Source organism: Ambystoma mexicanum, chromosome 1q (assembly GCF_040938575.1).
Source record: "Ambystoma mexicanum isolate Mex_15411 chromosome 1q, UKY_AmexF1_1, whole genome shotgun sequence".
Taxonomy (NCBI): Eukaryota; Metazoa; Chordata; class Amphibia; order Caudata; family Ambystomatidae; genus Ambystoma; species Ambystoma mexicanum.
Window position 1 is genome coordinate 539,792,336 of NC_090922.1, and position 24,438 is coordinate 539,816,773.

Sequence of the window (24,438 nt, forward strand, 5' to 3'; positions counted from 1 at the left end):
CTGACATACATTGAGTGAAAGTGAATGGAAAACACTGTGCAGTGGCTACTCATTTTGTAATCTATCATGTGCATGTGTAGTGCTATGGAGTAGGTACAAGGAAGTGCCATATTTTGGTTTGTCTGTGTGACACTTTGGTGACACGCAATCATGCTGATGTTCTTGTTGTGCATTGCACAGGGAAAGTGAGGCAGCATGTTACACAAACTTATGTGCCGTTTACGATGAAGGAGGCACTTGCCCAGTTCATGCGTTTGTTTCAGATCTCTTGCATACGAACTATTGCATTATGCAGCCACCGATGTGGCAGTGTAATTTTCTATTTGGTCCGTGAATGCAGACAGCGCCGTACATCGCAAAGAAGAGTATTTGTGCCTTTGTTCGACATGTGCCAATGGCATCCTTCGCCCATGGGACTATGACGTTTGACAGCACGAATACTTTACCCCAGATATAACGTTTATTTTACTATGCCAGCCATCTGGATTTTGCACATCCCATCTAAATTGGCTTGGTGCCCTTCTTGAAAGTAGTGACAGTAGTGTTGCGCTGTGACTCTCTTGAAAACGCTCTGGAACACCTAAAAAACATCTATGTACAGCAACCCCTTTTGCAACCGATTGAACTACAGTGTTTACCACACTGCCACGCCTCCCGCCCTGCATGCGTGCATTGGCAATTCTGTTGTTCATCTGCGAAAGGTGCTTTCTTTATTTACCTTTTTCCCCTTTCATAGTTCTTTTTCATTTTTTATGGTGTTCTCACACATGCCACAGAAGGAACGGCAGGAAAAGTCCAGTACAGAAGGGGCAGCACCTGCCTGGATACTATAGGGGACATGCCGGGAGACGGAATTATTGGGTGGTCCTCACCTACATAGGCGCCAGTCATTGTAATGCTACCATAAGGACTGTTCCCACACCCTTCCAGGTATCTTCCCTCTGTACAGAAGCATGTTGCAGTATATGCACAATGCAATGCCCTTTGCAGGGTAAGGGTCTGTAGCGCAGCATATGGTTTGCAAAGGTTGTTTTACGGCTCTGCTACCCTACAGGAGTGCCCTTCTTGTTGCCCCCAGTAGATGTGCAAAATGCTGAACATGAAAGTACCCTGCGTAATTGCTGGAAGGGAGGTAGCCTGTCCACTTGTCCCTTGTGCTTTAATTTCAGTTGTTGTCACATGGAGTACAAACACTTTATGCTACGCCATTAGTGTTAGGGGTAGCATTCACGGATATACATACATTGTGGAATACAAGAATTCATTACGTGCAGCAGGAAGCCATTTATTCAGTGCCACCCATGCAGCTACAGCGCTTTTCTAACCTGCACTAAGGTTGTTTATGCTCTGCATATTTTGCTGTTACCTCATTTGCCTTTACATGAACTTTTATGTGCGTGAGGAAGGTGCAGCAGCTTCAGCATTTTGCAGACTTAGTACAAACTCTCCCACCTGCAGTTACATGTTTTCTTCAAATGTACGGCCGGCAGGCGACCTCTTGATACTTTCCGTCACACCGCTGAGTTCAGACTCAATGTATTTGTTTCACGGGTCATGGATAAACAAGCAGCAGATAAATGAAAGTAATGAGAAATTTAACACAGCCATGTGACAATGCGGGTTGCTGTTCCTTGTTTACCAGTGGCCGTTAAACAGTTAGGAGTACTGTAGCCACACATTGGTAGGTTTGCAGAGCCACCCACAAAGTCGGCAGCAGTGCTTTAAATGCGGTAGCCCACTGCATGAATCCGTAGGGCTGGCGACGGGCGGTGTTACCAGCATACAGTAGATGACCTATGCATGGGTCTAGGTGTAGAACAGAAACACATGCGCTTCCACAACTACTTAAAAGTGCATTTGAAGATGCAGCCACTAATGGAGTCCTACGGATACTTGCAGTGTGATTGCACATATGCCAACCAGGTGCAGTGTCCCTAGGAAACATCCATGTTGCTCATTTGTAGCCATCTCTACCAGTACTGTGTGGCACAGATTTATCATCCCCTGTTAGAGAGCCTACTGCCACACTAAACAATATTTACTATGTACATCTATAATTGGTACGATACACCAACACTATTCGGTAAAAGTAAGGGGTATCGCAAATGGATATATACACCAGAAAATGTGCCCTTTCCAAACGTTTATCATGAGGGCAGCCAAGGAATTAGTAACAAACCGTTGTTAACAGGACGTTATGGTTATGTTACCGTACAAAATACCTATCCTCTTTACAGAAAACTCTATGCTAAAGCAACATTCTACTTACAGTGCCCTACTAAAAACCTATGAAATTCACTAACAAAAACATTGTTACAGGGACGTTATGGTTACAGAAAAAACCCTGAAATTCGACAGTTATGGTAAACTGCGCAACCATAACTCGCGCCACCACCGTGCACTGCTAAGACTAACACCCATACACTCAAAGATGACATCACTGATCACATATGTGGCCCACTTATTTCTAGTCACTGAAATATCTAGGCCTGTTGGTTTAGGTCACTGAGAGTCAGAATATTAAAATTCTAAAGGTGCTGTTTATCTAGACGTTAAACTTTTCATATGTTCTTAAAGTACTTTCCTTAGGGTTTTAGTCTCAGCTCATGGTGAACATACATGGGGAAATAAGCAGGCCTCAAACACACAATTCATTTGTATACATGAAAATAAACTTTAATGCTATTTACATTTTCTGATGATGCTGTTTCTTTCTTCCCTACTTTAGTTTCCCTGTATGTGCCTCTGATTTCATAAGTATTTTTTGTATTAGCACAAGTGTGTAGTAAGTTTTGAATTGTTAGCTAGTTATTACATCTTTAACAGTATACAATCCCCCCTGACATTATGTTACCAACATTATAAAAAAAAACTTGAAATTCGGTGAAAAAACTTTGTTAAAGGGACGTTATGGTTACAAGTAAAACCGAAAAACCCCTGAAATTTGCCAGTTATGGTAAGCTAAGCAACCATAACTCGCGCCACCACCATGCACTGTTAAGACTAACATCCAGGACATCAAAGATGACATCACAAATGTAATTGATGACATCACTGATGACATCACATGTCTAGCTCCCTCTTTTTTTGTTCACTGACATATCTAAGCCAGGTGGCTTTCTTCACCGTCAGTCAGGATTAAAAAAGTTAAAAGTACTATATTTGTAGACCTTACCCTTTTCATATGTTCGAACACTACTTTCCTTAGGGTACAGTTACATCATATGATACATATACATAGGAGAAGAAGGAATCCTGAAACACAAGAATCTTTTCTGTGCATGAAGTTAATTAGGTTATGAACACTTTCTGGTAATACTGCAGTTTTTTTGCTTACTTTACTTTCCCTGTATATGCTTCTATTTGTATGCATTGTGGTCGCTTTATGCTTTGTGTGTAATAGTACAAGTATGCAGTAATTGAAGCATTCATAGGTACTTATGTTTCACAGCATGCACAATTCTGAAATGAAAGCATTTATCATTTGACTATGCAACATGGGAAGATTTTGAATATTGCAGCTCTATGGCGCATGCTGCAGACAATGCCTATGTTTCTTCATGAGTTTGTTAATGTACTGAAAGAACTCAGTAATGCAATGGTATTCATAGCAATGCATTGCTTAATGAACTATTTGGCATATGATAGTTCTTCAATGATCTCTGATACTTTTCTGCCAACTTTATAACGACAATAGCTTGTGGAGGCTGTGCATGAAAACTAAATGCACATGTGATGTCATCAGTGATGTCATCAATGACATTTGTGATGTCATCTGTGATGTCCTGGGTGTTAGTCTTAGCAGTGCACGATGGTGGCGCGAATTATGGTTGCTTAGCTTTCCATAACTGGCGAATTTCAGGTGGTTTTTGGTTTTACTTGTAACCTTAACGTCCCTTTAACAAAGTTTTTTCACGGATTCTCATAGGTGTTTAGTAGCGCAACTTAACTATAACGTCCCTTTAACAGTTTTTTCACTGAATTTGATAGGTGTTTATCAGTGCAACTTAACCATATCGTCCTTTTAACAAACTTTTTTCGCTGAATATAGATATAGATATCTTGAATTTGATAGGTGTTTAGTAGAGTTCCCTTAGTTTATGTACATGTAACATAGAACATACTGAACCCCCGGCCCCACGCTAGTGGTTCTGAGATCTGTGGACCGAGCGCATGTCCGCGGACGGACTCGGCCAACATCAACACTATCCAAAAACTCAGGGGGTATCTTACATTGTTGTATCATGCAATACATACACTAAACATGCTCAAACACCAGTAGATAAATACATTACATTCAAGAAGAAATAAAACGTGCAAACTGTATATGTTAAACACCAATAGTCCTATTACATAGCATATGCAACATAATGGAACATACCAAAAGAAAATAACATATGCCTCCACCAGAATTACCACACAGAAACTGCACAGCAAAAATCAACAGCACACCTACACAGCAGTAACAGCAAAACTTAAAAAGAAACGGGTAAGGACACTATATTCAGTTCATACATTTGTAAACTTTCTGTATTAGGGTACACTAAAAGTAATTCTTTTTTTTAATACAGAAATGTAAATTACGTTGGAATGGCTATAAGAAAATTTTCCTCGGGACGAAATGAGTGACAACAGTGATAGTAATGGTAGACACTACACTTCTGTAAACAAAACAATTAATAACCATTATTTTATGTCTACCTAACATACATTTTTTTTAACAGACCATACAGACAATATGAACAATACAGAAACAGACACCTTAAAAAATCATCTGCAGCGTGTAGAGGAAAAAAACGGATGTATTAATGACAAATTTCAATCTTCTAAAAAACTTTGTAGAGGACCATATAAAGGAAAAAATTAAATATCATTGTCTCACATGTACCTGTACCCCTTGTCCATGTCCCATCCAACCATCCCGAAAAACTCCCCAGCAAGAAAAAACGTTATGATGAGACTTCAGTCCCTTCCTCCCCTACCATCCAACATGTACAAGCCCCTAATTCATTCCCCTGTAGTTGTATCAATTTCTGCTACCCCCCTTTCATAATTTTTATATTTTTATACAATAATAAAATGTTATGTGTACTGTTTCTATATTCCTCTCTGTCTTGTTTTTTTCTAAAAGGCAGTTAGGATGTCCGCGGACAAAGCGGGTGTATGGGATGTCCGCAATTAACCGAAATGGGGGTGTCCTAAGGAGACTATGCCTGTTCGCACTGTTCACAATCAAAATGGAGGTGTCCTTAGGACACATGAGATGTCTGCCTGTCTGCAATTAACCAAAATGGGGGTGTTCTAAGCACACTACGCCTGTTTGCACTGTCCATAATCAAAATGGAGGTGTCCACAGGACACTAAAGCTGTCTGCATGGCTGCAACTATTCACAATAAGGTGGCCTTAGAACATACCTTCTGTTCGCATTGTCCGCAACCACAATGAATATGTCTGTACAACACATAGCCTGTCCGCCAAGTTGTGACGCACATTTAAATTGGTCGGGGACCTGAACTCTGTCCGTAGAACACCTGCAGGCATGCGTATTACGCCCTTGGGTACTACGAACATTACGCCTGTCCGTAACTGTCTGCCCCATGTGTGTCGCACTTTTAATTAGTCCAGGGACACAAACACTATTCGTAGAACACCTGCACGCATGCGTACACCCAACCCCGCGCATTTGATGTCTTACGGACACCCGTCCCATTCGCGAACCTGACCGCAACGTCATCATGTGACTGCACCCACACTAATCGTGGGTCCTTATTCGCTAACACAATCCAGGACCCCGGACATTAAAAATGTTCTTCTTTGAGCAATCCAAAGTATTTTCCTGGGAAAATTCAGCCTTGCACATATCCCAGACAATGTCCCTACCGATCTACATACTTTCTGGAACTTTTTGAGCCCTTTTTTGGTGTTCGAAGTGTTCGCAGATAGTGCGGGGGTCCGCGAAGCGTGCCCCAGCACCCCTTTAAAAGGCCACACCCCAGAACTGATCCTCATTCTGCTTTTGGATTTCCAAGCAAGACAGACCATTGCTGGACATTGATCCTTGGTGTACCTGCTTTTGCTATTGCATTGATTCCTTTTCGAAAATTCCTGCAGCTGTCCTGATGGCATCCATGGCTGCTGCTGGTGCTACTTCTGTCTCAGCACCACGCCCAACCCCTCCACCACCACCACCTCCCCAAGGGCCCGCACAGGGGAACAGACATGAGGATACAGAGGAGGATGAAGAGGATGACGAGGATGAGGTAGTGAAAGTCCCTACTACTAGCACTCACCATGAGTCTTGGGTGTGGAGATTGTTTGCCACTCTTGATGGAGTACCGAAAGCTTGAGCAAACAAGGTGTGCTGCACTCAGTGCCAGATGGCTCTGAGTCGTGGCAAACCAGGTTTGTGCAGCTACGGTACTACCTCAATGAAGCAACACTAAAAGTCATTCCACTGAACCTTGCGATGAATGTAGTATGTTGAGTTCCTCTGCAGCATACTCCATTTCTGCTCCTGCCACCACAAGAGACACTCCTGTGGGGCAGCACATGCCTCCGGCTGCCTCGCAGGCCATACGTGATTCTGTAGACCTTTCGAGGGTCACAGTATTATGTATGTACTGTAACGCAGTACTCTGCATGGGGGAGACCCCTCGAAGTGCTTTCGAGGCTGCAGTCCGGGACTGCCAACTACCTGAGTAAGGCCCACCCTACATCTTCCTCTCTCCACCTGCACTTTCTTATCCCTATGGTTGGGGCCCCTTTCTTACCCTCCCTTCCCTTACTTTCCTTGTGTCATGTCTGAAAAATCAAAAATAAATACACAACAAAAACAAAAAAAGAGACTGTTTTCAGAGCCACCTTTCACAGTTCAAAAAATAGAAGTGCCAATGCAATGCTTCAGGGCCCTGTGCATTTTTAGAAGTCCGCGGACAGTTCGCGGACATTTACAATTTTGGGGGAACTGCCTTACCAAAACCATTGCACTCTTCTGCGCGAGGAAGTGGTGGCTCTGAAAAGAGCCTTTTGGTGGTGTTTTTTTGTGTTGCGAAAACTTCAAATGGTCAACACCTACTGGAAAAAGCCATAACACAAAGTGTTACCCTTATGTGTTGCTCATGCGCCCAAGTTGTTTTTACTCCATACAGATGGAGAAGGAAATAAGGTACCACACAAGATTTGTGTTTTGATTCACCAATATTTATATAGAAAACTGTTGCCCTTTAGTGATGACACGTGTTTCAACGTAACCAACGTCTTTCTCAAATCAGGGCTGGTATCAACAAATGACAAGTAATATCAAAAACAGTGCATAATAAATTGATTTAAGTAAACGCCAATGTGGTCCACAAGAACGTTTGCACATGCATGAATTAAGAAATAATTAACAAAATCATAATAACATGGCCATGTTTGGGGGGGGGAAGAGGAAGGAGGTTTGTGGGAAAGCGAGAAGAGAAAAAAAATATAAAAACACATGATTGTTAAACAATATGTCAATGGTGTTAATCCTATTTTTTTAATGAGTACATTGGTATATTTAGAATAATTTATTGTATGCTTATGTTCATTGTATTTCTTACCCAATGTAACCGTCCTCTTAAATGTTCTCAAAAGCTTGAATCCAGTCATGGGTTAAATCCCGTGTCCCTGTAGGGGAAGCATTTACATATGCTCGTTTAACTGCCTTGTATTATGGGCACAGATTGTGTCTCTATATAAAGTCTATCCAATGCTGTGTTCATGCTTTAAATACGTGCACACAGAAATTACAAGGATATGCTGTTCTCACCACGTTACATTGCATTCAAAAAACTCTAGGGGAGGGTGTTTGTCCTTTCCTATTTTTCCATTCCTTTCCCACCTGGTGGGCTTTCCTGCTTACCTCTATTTCCTCAAAGTCGTCCCTTTCAGTCCTTGTATGATTATGTCTCCCAATCTCGTCTTTTGTTTGATCACGTTACTAGGTTACCTATGTCCTACTTCTGTTTCTATGTTGTCGGCCATATTTTGGGGCTGAAAACCTATGTCCTACTTCTATTTCTACATTGTCCGCCATATTTTGGGCTAAAACTCTATATCGGTATTGTGTTTTGTGTTTGTTTGGACGCACGTTCACGTAATCGAAAATAGTTGCGCTCTTTTAAAGACAAATTGTTCTAATACTTTTTTAGTCTTAATGAAGCGGTGTGTAACACCAAACGGAGTTCATAACAAATGTTATTCTAAATATTATTACAAGGACACTCCCTAAATCGTTGAAGACTCCTCCCCTTAATGGGACACAAGTTACTGTATCTTCAAAAAATGTATTGGCATCTGATTAATTCTTGCGTAATGTGACAAAATGTGTCTTAATCAGTCTTGTGATATTATAAGACACAATGTATCATGCCTCCGAATATCATTATGTTAATCTTTTTGATCAATGTTGATGCCTCTGCCTAAGTACATTTCGGTGTATATGTTATGGGACATGTGTACCTTTTTGTGTGTTGATGTTTCTGAGGTGATAATTCTTTCATGAAACCCACAAAACAGGATACTGCATTTATAATATTTTCAGAGAAAAGAATACATCTCATTGTCAGAATTTAAACCTTTTTCAACAGTTCTAAATTTGCAAATCATTCTGGCTTCTTCTTGTCGTGATTTCAGCTCCAAATGTCCTCCTCTTGGTCCTAAGGTTATTCTTTTTAGACCCAAAAATTTTAAAAGTCTTTTTTCATCGCACTGATGCTCTTTTTGCCAATGCTGTGCTAATGGTGAGTTAGAATTAGGATTCCCTATTCCTGAAAGGTGTTCTCTTATTCTAATCCTTAATTCTCTTATCGTACTTCCTATGTACATTTTGTGACATAAACATATAATGACATATATAACATATTTACTTCTGCAATTGATGTGTTCCAAAATTTACTGCTTAATGCCATATGTATCCTGAAAACTTGCAGTATTGTCTATAGTGTATTTGCACATTGTGCAAGTCCCACATCTTCTGAAACCTTGTGTTTGTTTAGGTAACCAAGTATTCGAACTCCCAATTTCTAGTATAGGGAGCAGAGATGGACTCAATACATTTTTTATGGTTTTGGCTCGTTTGAAGATTATAGTCGGGTTGTCCTTAATGTAGTTCCTGACGTGTGGGTCCAATTGTAGCAAATGCCAATTCCTTTTTAGGATCTTCCTTAAAATTCCATTATTCTTACAGTAAGTCGTAATGAAAGTCACTTCCTCTGTTTGGTTGTTGATTCTGGTTTTCGTGGTCAGGGTGTCTGCTCTGTTAAGAGCTTTGGCTTTCCTTTGTGCTTTGGCAATAATCTTAGTTCCATATCCTCTGGCCTTAAATCTTCTTGAAAGCAGTTGACATTCTTGCTCAAAAGTTTTTTGTTCCGAACAGTTTCGCCGAGCTCTGATGTATTCTCCACTAGGGATGTTCCTTACAACCGAAGAATGATGACAGCTGGTTGCAAATAAAGTTGAATTAGCCTCTGTAGGCTTCCTGAAGGTCCTAGTCAACAGTTGATTATTTTTCACATAGATATTTAGATCCAGAAAATCTATTTGTTCTTTGCTGGTAATCCCAGTAAATTCAATCCCCATAAGGTTATTGTTGGCTCTAGTCTTGAATTGTTCTAACTCCTCTTGTTCACCTTTCCAGATAAGTAACACATCGTCGATATAGCGGGTCCAAAGAATCACATGATCCTGATATATTTCATCTCCATAGATGTGTTTATCCTCATACATTGCCATTGTGAGGTTGGCGAGTGCGGGGGCAAATTTTACTCCCATCGCCACTCCTCTTGTTTGCTGATAAAATTCTCCATTGAAAATGAACACGTTATTTTGCAAAGTTAAAAGTATCATTTCCTTGAGCATATTAACTGATTGAAATTTTGATGCAGTTTGATTGGAAAATATATAATCTATTGTCTCAAGTGCCGTGTCATGCCTGATGGATGTGTATAATGCCTTTACATCCCATGTGGCTAATATATAATCAAATTCCCATTTGATGGATGCCAATTTATTGATTACAGAAGTTGTGTCCTTCAAAAAAGCTTTGGTCTCAGTGACAATGGGGCTAAGTATATGGTCAATATACTGTGCCATGTTCGTTGTTGCCCAATCAATTCCACTCAGGATAGGTCTTCCTTCTGGTACTTTTTCAAAAGCCTTGTGAATTTTTGGCAAAAAATATATTGTGGGTAATGTTGGTTGCTGCATATCTAAAAATGATCTTTCTTCATCTGTGATTAGCCCTTTTCTATGCCAGTTTGTTATGGATTCCCGCAACTCATTTAAGATCTTCTGTTTTGGGTTCCCTTCAAGTTTGTGATAACAAAAAGGAGTATTTAGATGGTTCTCGGCCATTGTTACATAGTCTGCCCTGTTCATAACCACAATTTTTCCTCCTTTATCAGCAGCTTTTATAGTCAAATTTTGATTCTGTTTCAATTCCACCAAAGCTTTTCTTTCTCCTTTGGTCAAATTATCATAATCTTGTTTACTTGGTCTTTTGTGTTTCTTTTTATCTATGATGTCGTTCAGTTCTTTAGTTACTGCCTTGTAGAAGGTGTCGACCAGGTTGTCTGTGGTTAGTTGTGGAGTAAACTTAGATTTCAGTTTGAGATCCCTCGTTTGGAGACCAGTTTGTTGTATCTTGAGATTCTGTATGGTTTCATGAATCGGTCGATCCAACATTATGTTAGAAATTTTAATAGAACACGCATCAAGGGAACATAAGAGAATCACCGACCAAATAGAAATAATTAAGAAAGAAATTTCAGAAACTAAAGCCTTGGAAGCAACAAAAGAAAAAAACTACCAGAAAATGTTTGAAATTTTGAAAGACTACCAAGACGAAATCAAATTAAGAAAAATGCGTAAATTCCATCGTGATAATAGGGATTATCAGGATGATAGAGTTTACACTTTTCAAGAGAAATATAGACAAATCAATAAATCGATATCAAGAGAGAGTACACCAAATACATCTCCGGGCAGCTCAGATGCAGAATCAGAAGGAGATAACATTAAGGAAACAGCAACGACAGAAACATCAGAAAAAACATTTGATGGACAAGGTTTTCTAAATCAGATAAGAAGGTACAAGAAAAGCAACAAAATCACTTTGCAAAAACAGGTCCGTTTTTTATTACCTCAGCAGATCAATGTACAAACACAGAATACAGGAGGAGGGGCAAGAGAGGGGGCAGTGGATACAGGCCACCCAGACGCTCTAGAAAATTTCAGACGTTTGACAAGAGCAGGAGCAAGAGAAGCAGCCAAGAAGAACAAACAGACACCTTAATTTTGAACCTGTCAGAATATCACTTAAAAACAGAAGATATAGCACTTCTAAACAAAGGTTTCTCTTTTGCTCCATCCACCAACTTTGACCAAATTAACGTGCACATAGACTTGTTTAAATTTGTTAGAAAATTGAAACTCAAGAAATTTTTTGCAACACAAGTTCCGATGTTTCATGCCAAAGAACCCGACATTGAGGATAGTGACTATACCATTAAAGATATAAGGAACATTCACCTCTTAAGTTCATTACAAGATACCACAGATCGACCGATTCATGAAACCATACAGAATCTCAAGATACAACAAACTGGTCTCCAAACGAGGGATCTCAAACTGAAATCTAAGTTTACTCCACAACTAACCACAGACAACCTGGTCGACACCTTCTACAAGGCAGTAACTAAAGAACTGAACGACATCATAGACAAAAAGAAACACAAAAGACCAAGTAAACAAGATTATGATAATTTGACCAAAGGAGAAAGAAAAGCTTTGGTGGAATTGAAACAGAATCAAAATTTGACTATAAAAGCTGCTGATAAAGGAGGAAAAATTGTGGTTATGAACAGGGCAGACTATGTAACAATGGCCGAGAACCATCTAAATACTCCTTTTTGTTATCACAAACTTGAAGGGAACCCAAAACAGAAGATCTTAAATGAGTTGCGGGAATCCATAACAAACTGGCATAGAAAAGGGCTAATCACAGATGAAGAAAGATCATTTTTAGATATGCAGCAACCAACATTACCCACAATATATTTTTTGCCAAAAATTCACAAGGCTTTTGAAAAAGTACCAGAAGGAAGACCTATCCTGAGTGGAATTGATTGGGCAACAACGAACATGGCACAGTATATTGACCATATACTTAGCCCCATTGTCACTGAGACCAAAGCTTTTTTGAAGGACACAACTTCTGTAATCAATAAATTGGCATCCATCAAATGGGAATTTGATTATATATTAGCCACATGGGATGTAAAGGCATTATACACATCCATCAGGCATGACACGGCACTTGAGACAATAGATTATATATTTTCCAATCAAACTGCATCAAAATTTCAATCAGTTAATATGCTCAAGGAAATGATACTTTTAACTTTGCAAAATAACGTGTTCATTTTCAATGGAGAATTTTATCAGCAAACAAGAGGAGTGGCGATGGGAGTAAAATTTGCCCCCGCACTCGCCAACCTCACAATGGCAATGTATGAGGATAAACACATCTATGGAGATGAAATATATCAGGATCATGTGATTCTTTGGACCCGCTATATCGACGATGTGTTACTTATCTGGAAAGGTGAACAAGAGGAGTTAGAACAATTCAAGACTAGAGCCAACAATAACCTTATGGGGATTGAATTTACTGGGATTACCAGCAAAGAACAAATAGATTTTCTGGATCTAAATATCTATGTGAAAAATAATCAACTGTTGACTAGGACCTTCAGGAAGCCTACAGAGGCTAATTCAACTTCATTTGCAACCAGCTGTCATCATTCTTCGGTTGTAAGGAACATCCCTAGTGGAGAATACATCAGAGCTCGGCGAAACTGTTCGGAACAAAAAACTTTTGAGCAAGAATGTCAACTGCTTTCAAGAAGATTTAAGGCCAGAGGATATGGAACTAAGATTATTGCCAAAGCACAAAGGAAAGCCAAAGCTCTTAACAGAGCAGACACCCTGACCACGAAAACCAGAATCAACAACCAAACAGAGGAAGTGACTTTCATTACGACTTACTGTAAGAATAATGGAATTTTAAGGAAGATCCTAAAAAGGAATTGGCATTTGCTACAATTGGACCCACACGTCAGGAACTACATTAAGGACAACCCGACTATAATCTTCAAACGAGCCAAAACCATAAAAAATGTATTGAGTCCATCTCTGCTCCCTATACTAGAAATTGGGAGTTCGAATACTTGGTTACCTAAACAAACACAAGGTTTCAGAAGATGTGGGACTTGCACAATGTGCAAATACACTATAGACAATACTGCAAGTTTTCAGGATACATATGGCATTAAGCAGTAAATTTTGGAACACATCAATTGCAGAAGTAAATATGTTATATATGTCATTATATGTTTATGTCACAAAATGTACATAGGAAGTACGATAAGAGAATTAAGGATTAGAATAAGAGAACACCTTTCAGGAATAGGGAATCCTAATTCTAACTCACCATTAGCACAGCATTGGCAAAAAGAGCATCAGTGCGATGAAAAAAGACTTTTAAAATTTTTGGGTCTAAAAAGAATAACCTTAGGACCAAGAGGAGGAAATTTGGAGCTGAAATTACGACAAGAAGAAGCCAGAATGATTTGCAAATTTCGAACTGTTGAAAAAGGTTTAAATTCTGACAATGAGATGTATTCTTTTCTCTGAAAATATTATAAATGCAGTATCCTGTTTTGTGGGTTTCATGAAAGAATTATCACCTCAGAAACATCAACACACAAAAAGGTACACATGTCCCATAACATATACACCGAAATGTACTTAGGCAGAGGCATCAACATTGATCAAAAAGATTAACATAATGATATTCGGAGGCATGATACATTGTGTCTTATAATATCACAAGACTGATTAAGACACATTTTGTCACATTACGCAAGAATTAATCAGATGCCAATACATTTTTTGGAGATACAGTAACTTGTGTCCCATTAAGGGGAGGAGTCTTCAACGATTTAGGGAGTGTCCTTGTAATAATATTTAGAATAACATTTGTTATGAACTCCGTTTGGTGTTACACACCGCTTCATTAAGACTAAAAAAGTATTAGAACAATTTGTCTTTAAAAGAGCGCAACTATTTTCGATTACGTGAACGTGCGTCCAAACAAACACAAAACACAATACCGATATAGAGTTTTAGCCCAAAATATGGCGGACAATGTAGAAATAGAAGTAGGACATAGGTTTTCAGCCCCAAAATATGGCCGACAACATAGAAACAGAAGTAGGACATAGGTAACCTAGTAACGTGATCAAACAAAAGACGAGATTGGGAGACATAATCATACAAGGACTGAAAGGGACGACTTTGAGGAAATAGAGGTAAGCAGGAAAGCCCACCAGGTGGGAAAGGAATGGAAAAATAGGAAAGGACAAACACCCTCCCCTAGAGTTTTTTGAATGCAATGTAACGTGGTGAGAACAGCATATCCTTGTAATTTCTGTGTGCACGTATTTAAAGCATGAACACAGCATTGGATAGACTTTATATAGAGACACAATCTGTGCCCATAATACAAGGCAGTTAAACGAGCATATGTAAATGCTTCCCCTACAGGGACACGGGATTTAACCCATGACTGGATTCAAGCTTTTGAGAACATTTAAGAGGACGGTTACATTGGGTAAGAAATACAATGAACATAAGCATACAATAAATTATTCTAAATATACCAATGTACTCATTAAAAAAATAGGATTAACACCATTGACATATTGTTTAACAATCATGTGTTTTTATATTTTTTTTCTCTTCTCGCTTTCCCACAAACCTCCTTCCTCTTCCCCCCCCCCAAACATGGCCATGTTATTATGATTTTGTTAATTATTTCTTAATTCATGCATGTGCAAACGTTCTTGTGGACCACATTGGCGTTTACTTAAATCAATTTATTATGCACTGTTTTTGATATTACTTGTCATTTGTTGATACCAGCCCTGATTTGAGAAAGACGTTGGTTACGTTGAAACACGTGTCATCACTAAAGGGCAACAGTTTTCTATATAAATATTGGTGAATCAAAACACAAATCTTGTGTGGTACCTTATTTCCTTCTCCATCTGTATGGAGTAAAAACAACTTGGGCGCATGAGCAACACATAAGGGTAACACTTTGTGTTATGGTCTTTTCCCAGTGGAGTAGAGGAATCATAGGACTCCACGGTTACCCTAATTACACATGCGACCTTAACTGTATGAACACAAAAGATAAAAAAGGGCGCAGAGTTCTTCGATATTAGTACCAAAAAATAGATTCCTCACTTTTTTCCTACTGGAAAAAGGATTGCTATAATTCCAAAAAGGGTCGCAATGCATTTTGTATATTTCGCAGAAGACTCTGCCATCATAAGTAGGATGTACTCCATCTCTGCGAAAAATGTGTGTACTACGAAACATGATATTTCCATTGTGAAAAGAGGACATGCCAATATCTCTCAAAAAGGCATAAAAAGCCTTGTTGACATTGCGCTTCGCTTTCTCCATTTGTGGACCAAATGAAGACGAATGCAGCCACATTTGTGTCTGTGCAATACGAGAAAAAATTACTCGGGACTTTGGAAACATGTCCATGACTTTCCCAAGTCCTTCTTTCATTGCAAATTGCAAAGAGATTCCAGAGACATGTCCTAAACTGTTCCCTCCACAATGAATAATAATAATGTCTGGATGATGCTGTGTCACCAAAGTAGCACAAAGAGGTACCAAATCCAGCCACTTCATTCCACGCACTCCATGCCAGTGCACTTCCACATGAGGGAATTCAAGATGTGCAGCCACTACAGAGTGATCTTCATGCACCTCCAACCAATTTATCCACAAGTTTCCCAAAATCCAGACAATCTGCCTTCTAAAAGACACAGCCATAGCTATCTGCTCTCCTCTCAGGGAAAAGACTTTCTGACAAAGTCTCTCCTTACACATCACACCCAGTAAATCTTATTGACCAATCCCTTGCCCTGCTATGTCTCATTTGCATGCCTCTCAACCTCAAAATCCCCATATGTAATACGCATTGTCCACAGACAAATCGTACATTCTGAGAGTGCCGGACGAAAATTTTAATTGTGTGCCCCATTTCCCCTTTGAGGTTGGCTCTGAAAATAGCCTTTTGTTTTTTTCCCTTATTTTCCTCAAAATATCTTCACATTAACTTCTCCGAAGCAATCCTTATGTTCCAAAAAAGCAAGGCTTTTCCCATAAAAGATAAAGACATGCCATCTTCTTTAAAGTAAACAACATTACCAGAATCAATGTTGTCATTGTTGCAAAAGAACATGCCAGCTCTAATCATTAAAGCAGGCATGCCTCGGTTGATTAAACACCTAGCAACATTTTGCTGAGGACAAAAAACAGAACTTTTGTCCTATACTGCCCTAGGTACCAAAGCAGAAAATATAACCTTGGCATTTGGAAGTACTTTCATTACTGCCTCAACCAAGTTTTCCAGATCTTCCAACAAAGTACTGACATAGCCCAAATGCAAAGCACCACAGTGCAGGACAACCACACGTGGACTGTTAACCCTAGCCCTATTGTGACAAACTTCTAGCATTGCCTGCAAATTGAAACCAGGCACAGTGCTCCACACCACCACCACTCCTTTTACGTCAAAATTGTTAGCCACATTCCTACATTTAGCATACTGCTCCAAACCATTCACAAGCATATCTCCAAGCACCAACACCCTGACTTTCTCCACCTCTGCCATTTTCTTTACACACAGCCTCTCTCAATACAAAGCAGAACCTCAACACCTGATTGACTAATCCCCAAAATACACTCCCATTTCATACTCAGAAGCCCCGGATGTGGCACGCCCTGTCTGCGAACAACCGCAGTGTCCGCAGAGCGCATAAGTAACACTAGGGCAGCCCTTCTACCCTTTCCGCTTCACTCTCTGAACCATTCCCTCATTGGCTACTGTTAAGCAGTCACACAACCATCTACCAATCGCATCCAAGACCTCTACGCCTAACTCTGTCATCACAGTTCAGCACTTTAGATGTACTGTTGATCACTCTGAGTACAATTGGGCTGTGATTGCAAAGCGCGTACATCAACAACTATTGCAAAACTCTCCTAGATTTCTGCTTCCAGATTCATCCACACCCGCATGAATGAACACAAACTACAGGTGAAAATATTTTCTGCACAGTACATGTACAGCTCTTGTATAAATGCATATAAACGGGGTAACTGCCACTTACCCTGCATAACCCATAGCTCCCAACCTTTTGTGTTACCAAGGCGGGTGAAAACAAACGATTTTCTTTTTGGCGGATGAGAGACCAAAGAAGTGAATGGTCGTATGAGGGACTTGGTGAGTTATTCAACTGCTTGCAAGGCAGTTAACACCTGCCAAAAGTGGGTGAGTTGAGAGCTATTTATAACCTGTAAAAAAAGCTTACTGTCATTCCTCCCATCTGCTATGATCAAGTGTCACTTCCAAAGCTGTCTGCTCTCCAAATTGTTATATATCTATAATACTAACTATAATGTGCAAACTGTTACTCTCTTCATTCTTTCTGTCATTTGTGTAACCACTGCAACCTATTTATCCACATTTCAACTATAATAGCATTTTATGCATTATAGTGCATAGGATGTACATACAGTTTACTTTCTATACAATCTGGATATTTTAGACAATCTATCATTTGAACTTCCTTTACAACTGATTATAATAGTAATCAGACACCACACACACACCTATCTAACAAACTGGCATTTCATGTTAAATGATGTGCGAAATAACAGTATAATTGTGGGAGAAGGCTTTGTAGTCTGTTATGAAATGACACGCAGCCAGGATGAGTACATGCATCTTTATTCATGCACACAGATACCCAAAATCATTTGAAAGGCTCCCAGCTGAAACAACAACACTGCATCTACAACTATTCTTCCAATCTTCACAGCTGTCTCATTCCAGCGGGTTGCCCATTCCGTTTTAGAATTTACCAAAGCATTCAACTATACACAGGTGCAGTCATGTCTATCACATCATGTACAACTATGTAGGAACAATGTAGTAAACCAACACATACAACATCTCTCCCCTTCCCTTCACTCTGCAACGCAAGCACCACACCCTTCATTGCAACCCTTACTTTATTTCAGACTCTCCCATCTCCAAGCATCACAGGAGCACCCAGTAGTTTGCGAATCACCTGCAGTCAGGTAAACGTGCTTTGTCCCATTGCCACTTTTCCAGGTTTTCTTATTTCAACCTTCTTCCCTACCACTATCCTGGCGAGTAATGAGCTGCTGAACCCAACAAATCCTGCTACTTTATTTCCCACTACACAAATGCATACATTGCATGCTTTTCCCGACAGTTCCTGCCATTTACCCTGTATAAATAGCAAGAACAAAACATAGTTATTTCTCCTATCGCCTAACATCCAATAACACCGTCTTAAAAAGCCAAGTATGGTCTGTGTGCTTACTATTGTAATCATTTCTAAAGCACGTTTAACTGACAGATTCTAAATAAAATATACAGAATGCACATAGACAAAGGAAAGTGCATCTACATGCTATGCACAGTTATCAGAAAGCACTGCTACTGAAAAAATAAATCGTGTCTACATTAACAACAGTGATATTAACACACATATTTACTAACTTCTTTCTTTCACAATTGCAGTGGAGACCACTCTCCTGAAAACCAGCAGCATCTAAAGTACAAACTAGAACTCAGAAGAAACCTACTCTTTCCATCCTAAAAAGTAAGTCAATACTGCCATAATGTTCTAACTGTTACTCAAACACTGTAGAATTCTAGTTTTGTAGAATAAACAATTGTATTAACCCTGCAGCATTAGATTCAGTATTACTGCTTGCCCCTAAGCAGCTGCATACTTTGTATTGTCATCTAAACACCAGTATAGTAACACACAAATACAAGAATTGCCTTCCCAACCTGAAATAACAGCCCATTGCACAATCACATACCTCTACATACATGCTTACCATCATACTAAGACACTCATGCACAAAGCACACATACATTGCACAACATCCCAACTCACACTTTCTTTTTTTCTCCAACAGACCCCAAAGAATGCCTACCAAAAGGCAACTCTGTAGAAAGCAACGCAAAAGTAGACAAAATCAAAATAAGTGTCCAAAGTAAGCATCCACCTCTATCAGAATTTGTACAAAAAGTTCAAACAAAAACGCTAATACAGTCAGTAAGCGAAACAGAAACAGCTTCCAGTATGCCAACTTTGCCTCCTCTTTCAAAATTTAAAACAAAACAGAAAGTGATTAACAGGACTGCAGCTACCACTAGTGCTAACACTGCACCTATAAATCTCGATGTAGCCACAAGTAAGCATACCAAAAGAATTATTTTACAAAAAATGTTCTGCAACAGAGTCCTTTAGAACCTCATAAAAACAGGAGCGAAATCACTCACAACCCTTAAAACCTACCGTAGAAAATGAATCCTAGAAGCTCTCATAGACAGTGCAATCCTTCTCAAAAGGAAATTATTTATTTTATTTTTAAACAGAATGAAACCCCTAACAAAACTAAGTACTAAACTACAAGAAAGACTTCTCAATCAACGGAATATCAACAAACATAACTTCACAAACATCTGTGGAGGTGATTGGACTCACACCACCAGCACAGAGCCATATTTCAATGAAGAAGCATACAAACAAAAGCAAATAAACCCAATTGCCATACACAGCAGTGGACAAGGGTATGAAAAACTTAAGAATACCATTATGGATGTCAGATTTCCTTGGCAAATACTTAACCACGTAGTGTAGCCGAAGATATCTTCCTAACAATGTCACTAACTGGCCACCAAATATCAGACAGACTGAGACATTCTTTGAAAGATGGAAATCCACGAATAGTCCGGAGGAATCCAGAAGACGTCCCGAGGATCAAACAGCAAGGGATGTCAGCCAACTCCAGAAACCTATAGAAAACACCCTGATTAATTATCAGCACAATGCAAGGTAACAGTCGTAGAGTACTAAGTATTAGAACCAACCTTTTATGGTAGGAAAACAGGAGCCGGTAAGAAGTACAAGGAAATCTATCCTCCTAAATTCTGCGACAAAGTAAGCAAAGACAAATATGATAAGAGGAGGAAGTCCTAAACCTTCGAGTGAACAATGTGCATTGTTGATGATGTACCTTACCATGGACCCCAGGAAGTCAGCAAGAGAGGTTAATCAAGAGATGCCGTATCCAGGTAGCAACAGCCCAACTGTGCCCGACGACACGAGGACGCCTTCGTAGAGTCACTAGTTCCACATGGAGAACCCGACAAAACGAGGACGCACAGAAAATACACCCAAAATGAAGTCTCTAGTCCAAGGTGTATGACTGGGGGGAAACGGTAAAGGGCTGAAGTAACGCTGGGATACAGGCACCTAACTTGAAAGATCGTAGTGAAGAGAAGGTCAAAACAGGTCCGGTACACTTGATCCATAGGAAGCACAGAAAACATTGCACAGTACGAGCAGCACACAAAGCAGACAAGGAAGTAGCCAGGCAATCCAGGAAAACGTTCTGAGGTCGAGGAGCCAGAGTTCCAAATAAATCCAGGCAAACACGCAGACAAGGATAAAGCAAGGACAAATCCAAAAAACGAAATCCGAGGTCAAGGCAGCAGGAATCCAAACGGTTTACGAAGCAGGAAACAAAGCGCACTTCCCCGTAAATCAGAAGCGCTGAATCCAGAGCAAACGGGGACTAAGTATCACCAAGTCACATGACAGGAATGCGAACGTGATGACGAAAACATCACGGGTGCCACAGTTTCCAGGCCAAGCGCCAGGAACGCCCGTAACGTCCCATATGCTGAGCCATCTGGGAAATGTAGTGTACGTTTGGACTATGTGTAAAACGGCGCAGGTTTTTATGCAGAACGAGGTGTTTGGCAGTTACGTGAGACCTGGGTGCGAAGAGGGTATGTTTCCTGCTATATTGCGAGGTATCTTGTAGATTAGCAGAGCCCATTAAATCCCGTGTGCGTGAACGGAGCCTAGTGGTAGGTGGATTCCTAACAATGGAACAAGAAACGCTGCTGACAAAAATATCCTCAGAAGACTTAGTATAAACTCTCCATTCCACTGAACCAATGCGTCCAGTATACAAATGACCGTGCACATCAATGTGTAACATAGCCAAAAAATCTTTCAAATCTTTATGCCAGTTCCCCAATCAATATGTAAAGGGCAAAGAGAAATTGAAAATAAAATTATTACAAAGTATGGACTCCTAGCCAGTGCGCAAATACACAGGACTACAAGGACATTCATTAGCCTGCCTTTCTGGACCTATTTGCAAAAGCTCCTTCCACCATTTCAAAATGATATCAACACACCATACAATTATAGGAAAATCTGGTTCATAAACTGTACTATGCCAAAAGTCCTGCTTTAGCACTAGCCAATTTAAATAACATGCTTCTACATGGTACAGCCAAAGAACTACTCGAAGAAATAGAGAATATCCAGAGTAAATAATTTTGCAAGTGAAAGCCACTTACAAAATACAATTGCTTTAGAACAGACTACCAAAAACTTTACAAATGGCAACCTTCTACTACACACATACAAAAAAGAAATACTAAAGTTTAAAAATACATCTGCCGAAGTACCAAACCATGTGTGTGTGTGTTGCCGCAGGATTTTTATAAGAATAGCACAAAAACTGTAGACATAATGTACAAAATAGAAGACAATGAAGATTCCAAGTGGTTCCAATAAGTTTTCTATCTTATAGCAGAGAACAAATATGAAATTACTGATGCCTTTATACTTTGCAGTTACTGCACTGCAAAACTTGACAACAACCAAACACCTTCACGTGCTATCACAAATAACTTGGAATTATTCCCACTACCAAAACCCCTGTAACAACTTAACTTGTATGAGAGCATCATAATTCAAACAGTGCACCCATTTCAAGCAATAATATGCTTCATCCAAAAACAGCAAAACTACCTCCCTCTGAATTACTGAAAGGCATTTGTGGCAAAGTAGTTTATTTGCCATAAATCTCAAAGAAAATGTACACACTCTGGGAGTGCAATGTCCAATACATCAATCTTTAATTATCTTAGTAAATGGCGTACCTACAAAAGACAAAAATATTTGGCAACAACTCATGGACTTACATAAAGTTAGACAAACCCTGCAATATCTAAAAGACAACAATGAATACTACAAAGAAATAAATATTGAAGAAAACCTGAGGGAAACCACTGACATAATTCAAGACTCATCAGAAACTGGTCAATTTCAACTTCTAGATCCTGCTGCAGAATCCAATATTTTAGACCATTATACAATTCACCCATTACACTCTAAAGACACCATAGATGACGCACTGGAAACGTACCAAATGCGACAAGCCAAAGGATCTCCAATCAGCATATGGGAAAAAACTATAGAAACACGTGCCTTTCCTCTACTCTTTCTTACTGGAAAAGGAGGAAGATACAATGATAGACCCACACAAATAACAGCATCAGAATACCACTCTTTACGAATGTATTCTGAAGACCCCCAGATTCAGACAAAACATGGAATACATATTCCACCTTCTCTTTGAAAGTGAACTAGCAACTCTATGCTACGGAATTGAGCACACATTGAAATCGGGTACTAATTTTCAAAATATGGCAGCTAAGAAATTACTACAAAAAGTGCAAGAAAAAGATGGTTTTACAGTCAAGCATTACTAATCTTTTAGCAAACATGCGTGGTACAAATGAATACTAGTTCCGACGTCACAGAGATGTACACTGTATGTTAAGAAAGCTTGGCCCACCCACTTGGTTTGTGACATTAAGTTGTGCAGAATATGCATGGGAAGATTTACACGATTTCCTATGCATAGCAAACAAAAACAAAACAAATATAGATATAGAAACACCAGGAGAACTCTGCTCTCTACATCCTGTAAATGGATCAAGATATTTCCATCATCGCTTCATTGCTATGCTACACTTCATTTGTAATAAAACTATTCCTCCCCACAGAGAAGCAACACTTCTTTTGGAGAAAAGAATACCAGGCCAGAGAAGCACCACACATCCACATGCTTTTGTGGATTAAAGATGCTCCTAGATTTGTTGAGGACAGTGATTCCACTGTTTTGCAGTTCATCCAAAAATATGTCACTTGTGAAATACCTTCACAAACGACACATGGTGACCTTCATGCACAAATTTTACAATTTCAAAGGCACAAATGTGGGAAGTATTGTCGTCGCAAATATAAAAACAAAGGGATACACCAAATGCTGCTTTGGTTTCCCTAGACCAGTTTCAACAACAGGTGAAGTAAACAACTTCATGTCTTCAGTTAGACATAGTGTCAAAGGTAAATCACCTAAAAACACATATTACGTAAAAAGAACAGAAGGATCAAAATACATCAATGATTACAATGCAATCATTGGCCTGCTATGGAATGCAAATATAGATGTGCAGTACATTGCTGACAATTCCACTGCAGTTGCACGATATGTCACAGCCTACTTGACCAAAGCAGAAAACACAGAGCTCCAAAACCTCTGGAATGACATCACACTATCACAAAAATTGTACAGTTTAGGCATAAAAAATGCTCTCCCATAGAGAATGTGGCTGCTATGAAGCAGCAGACAGTTTAACCGTAACTGCCTTGTATGGAAAATCTGAAAATATAGTATGGCTAAGCCTTGGTCCTGCTAAATCTAGAAAAATCATTTGAAGACATAGAAACAATAACCAAACATTATCCCAATAGCCAAGCCATTTTGAAAAACAATTTACTAGACACATACTACCCAAACAAGAGTACCACTTTGGAAACCATGCGTCTACACTAAATAGCCCAAAACTTCACATACAAAAATAATATTAATCTGGATGAGAAGAAAGGTAGATACAGAGTGGATACTTGTGAAGGCATCTTAGTGAAACTTACCAAATGAAGCTTAATTAATCATATCAAATTGTCATTAAAATCTCTTCAACATAAAGAACTGTATTACATGTCCCTACTACAACTTTTTAAACCATGGAGAAAAGAAGAAGATTTACTAGATACCCATGACTCCTATGAAGACGCTTTCAAAGCAAATGAAAGCACTATAACAGACGTAAACTTTGCACAGTACAAAACAAAGTTGCACAATGAACAGCAACAAGAAGAAGAACTCCAAGCACAACTAGATGTGGACACTCCTGACAGTAGTCAACCTTCTGTAACAGGAAGCCAAGAACCACTTTGACAGCCACTAATAGCAAATGAGGCAGAATTAGCCATGACAGAAGTAGAAAACACTATGTGTCAGTATGAGCAATCTACAGAAGACTTTGCTGTACTAAAATCACAACT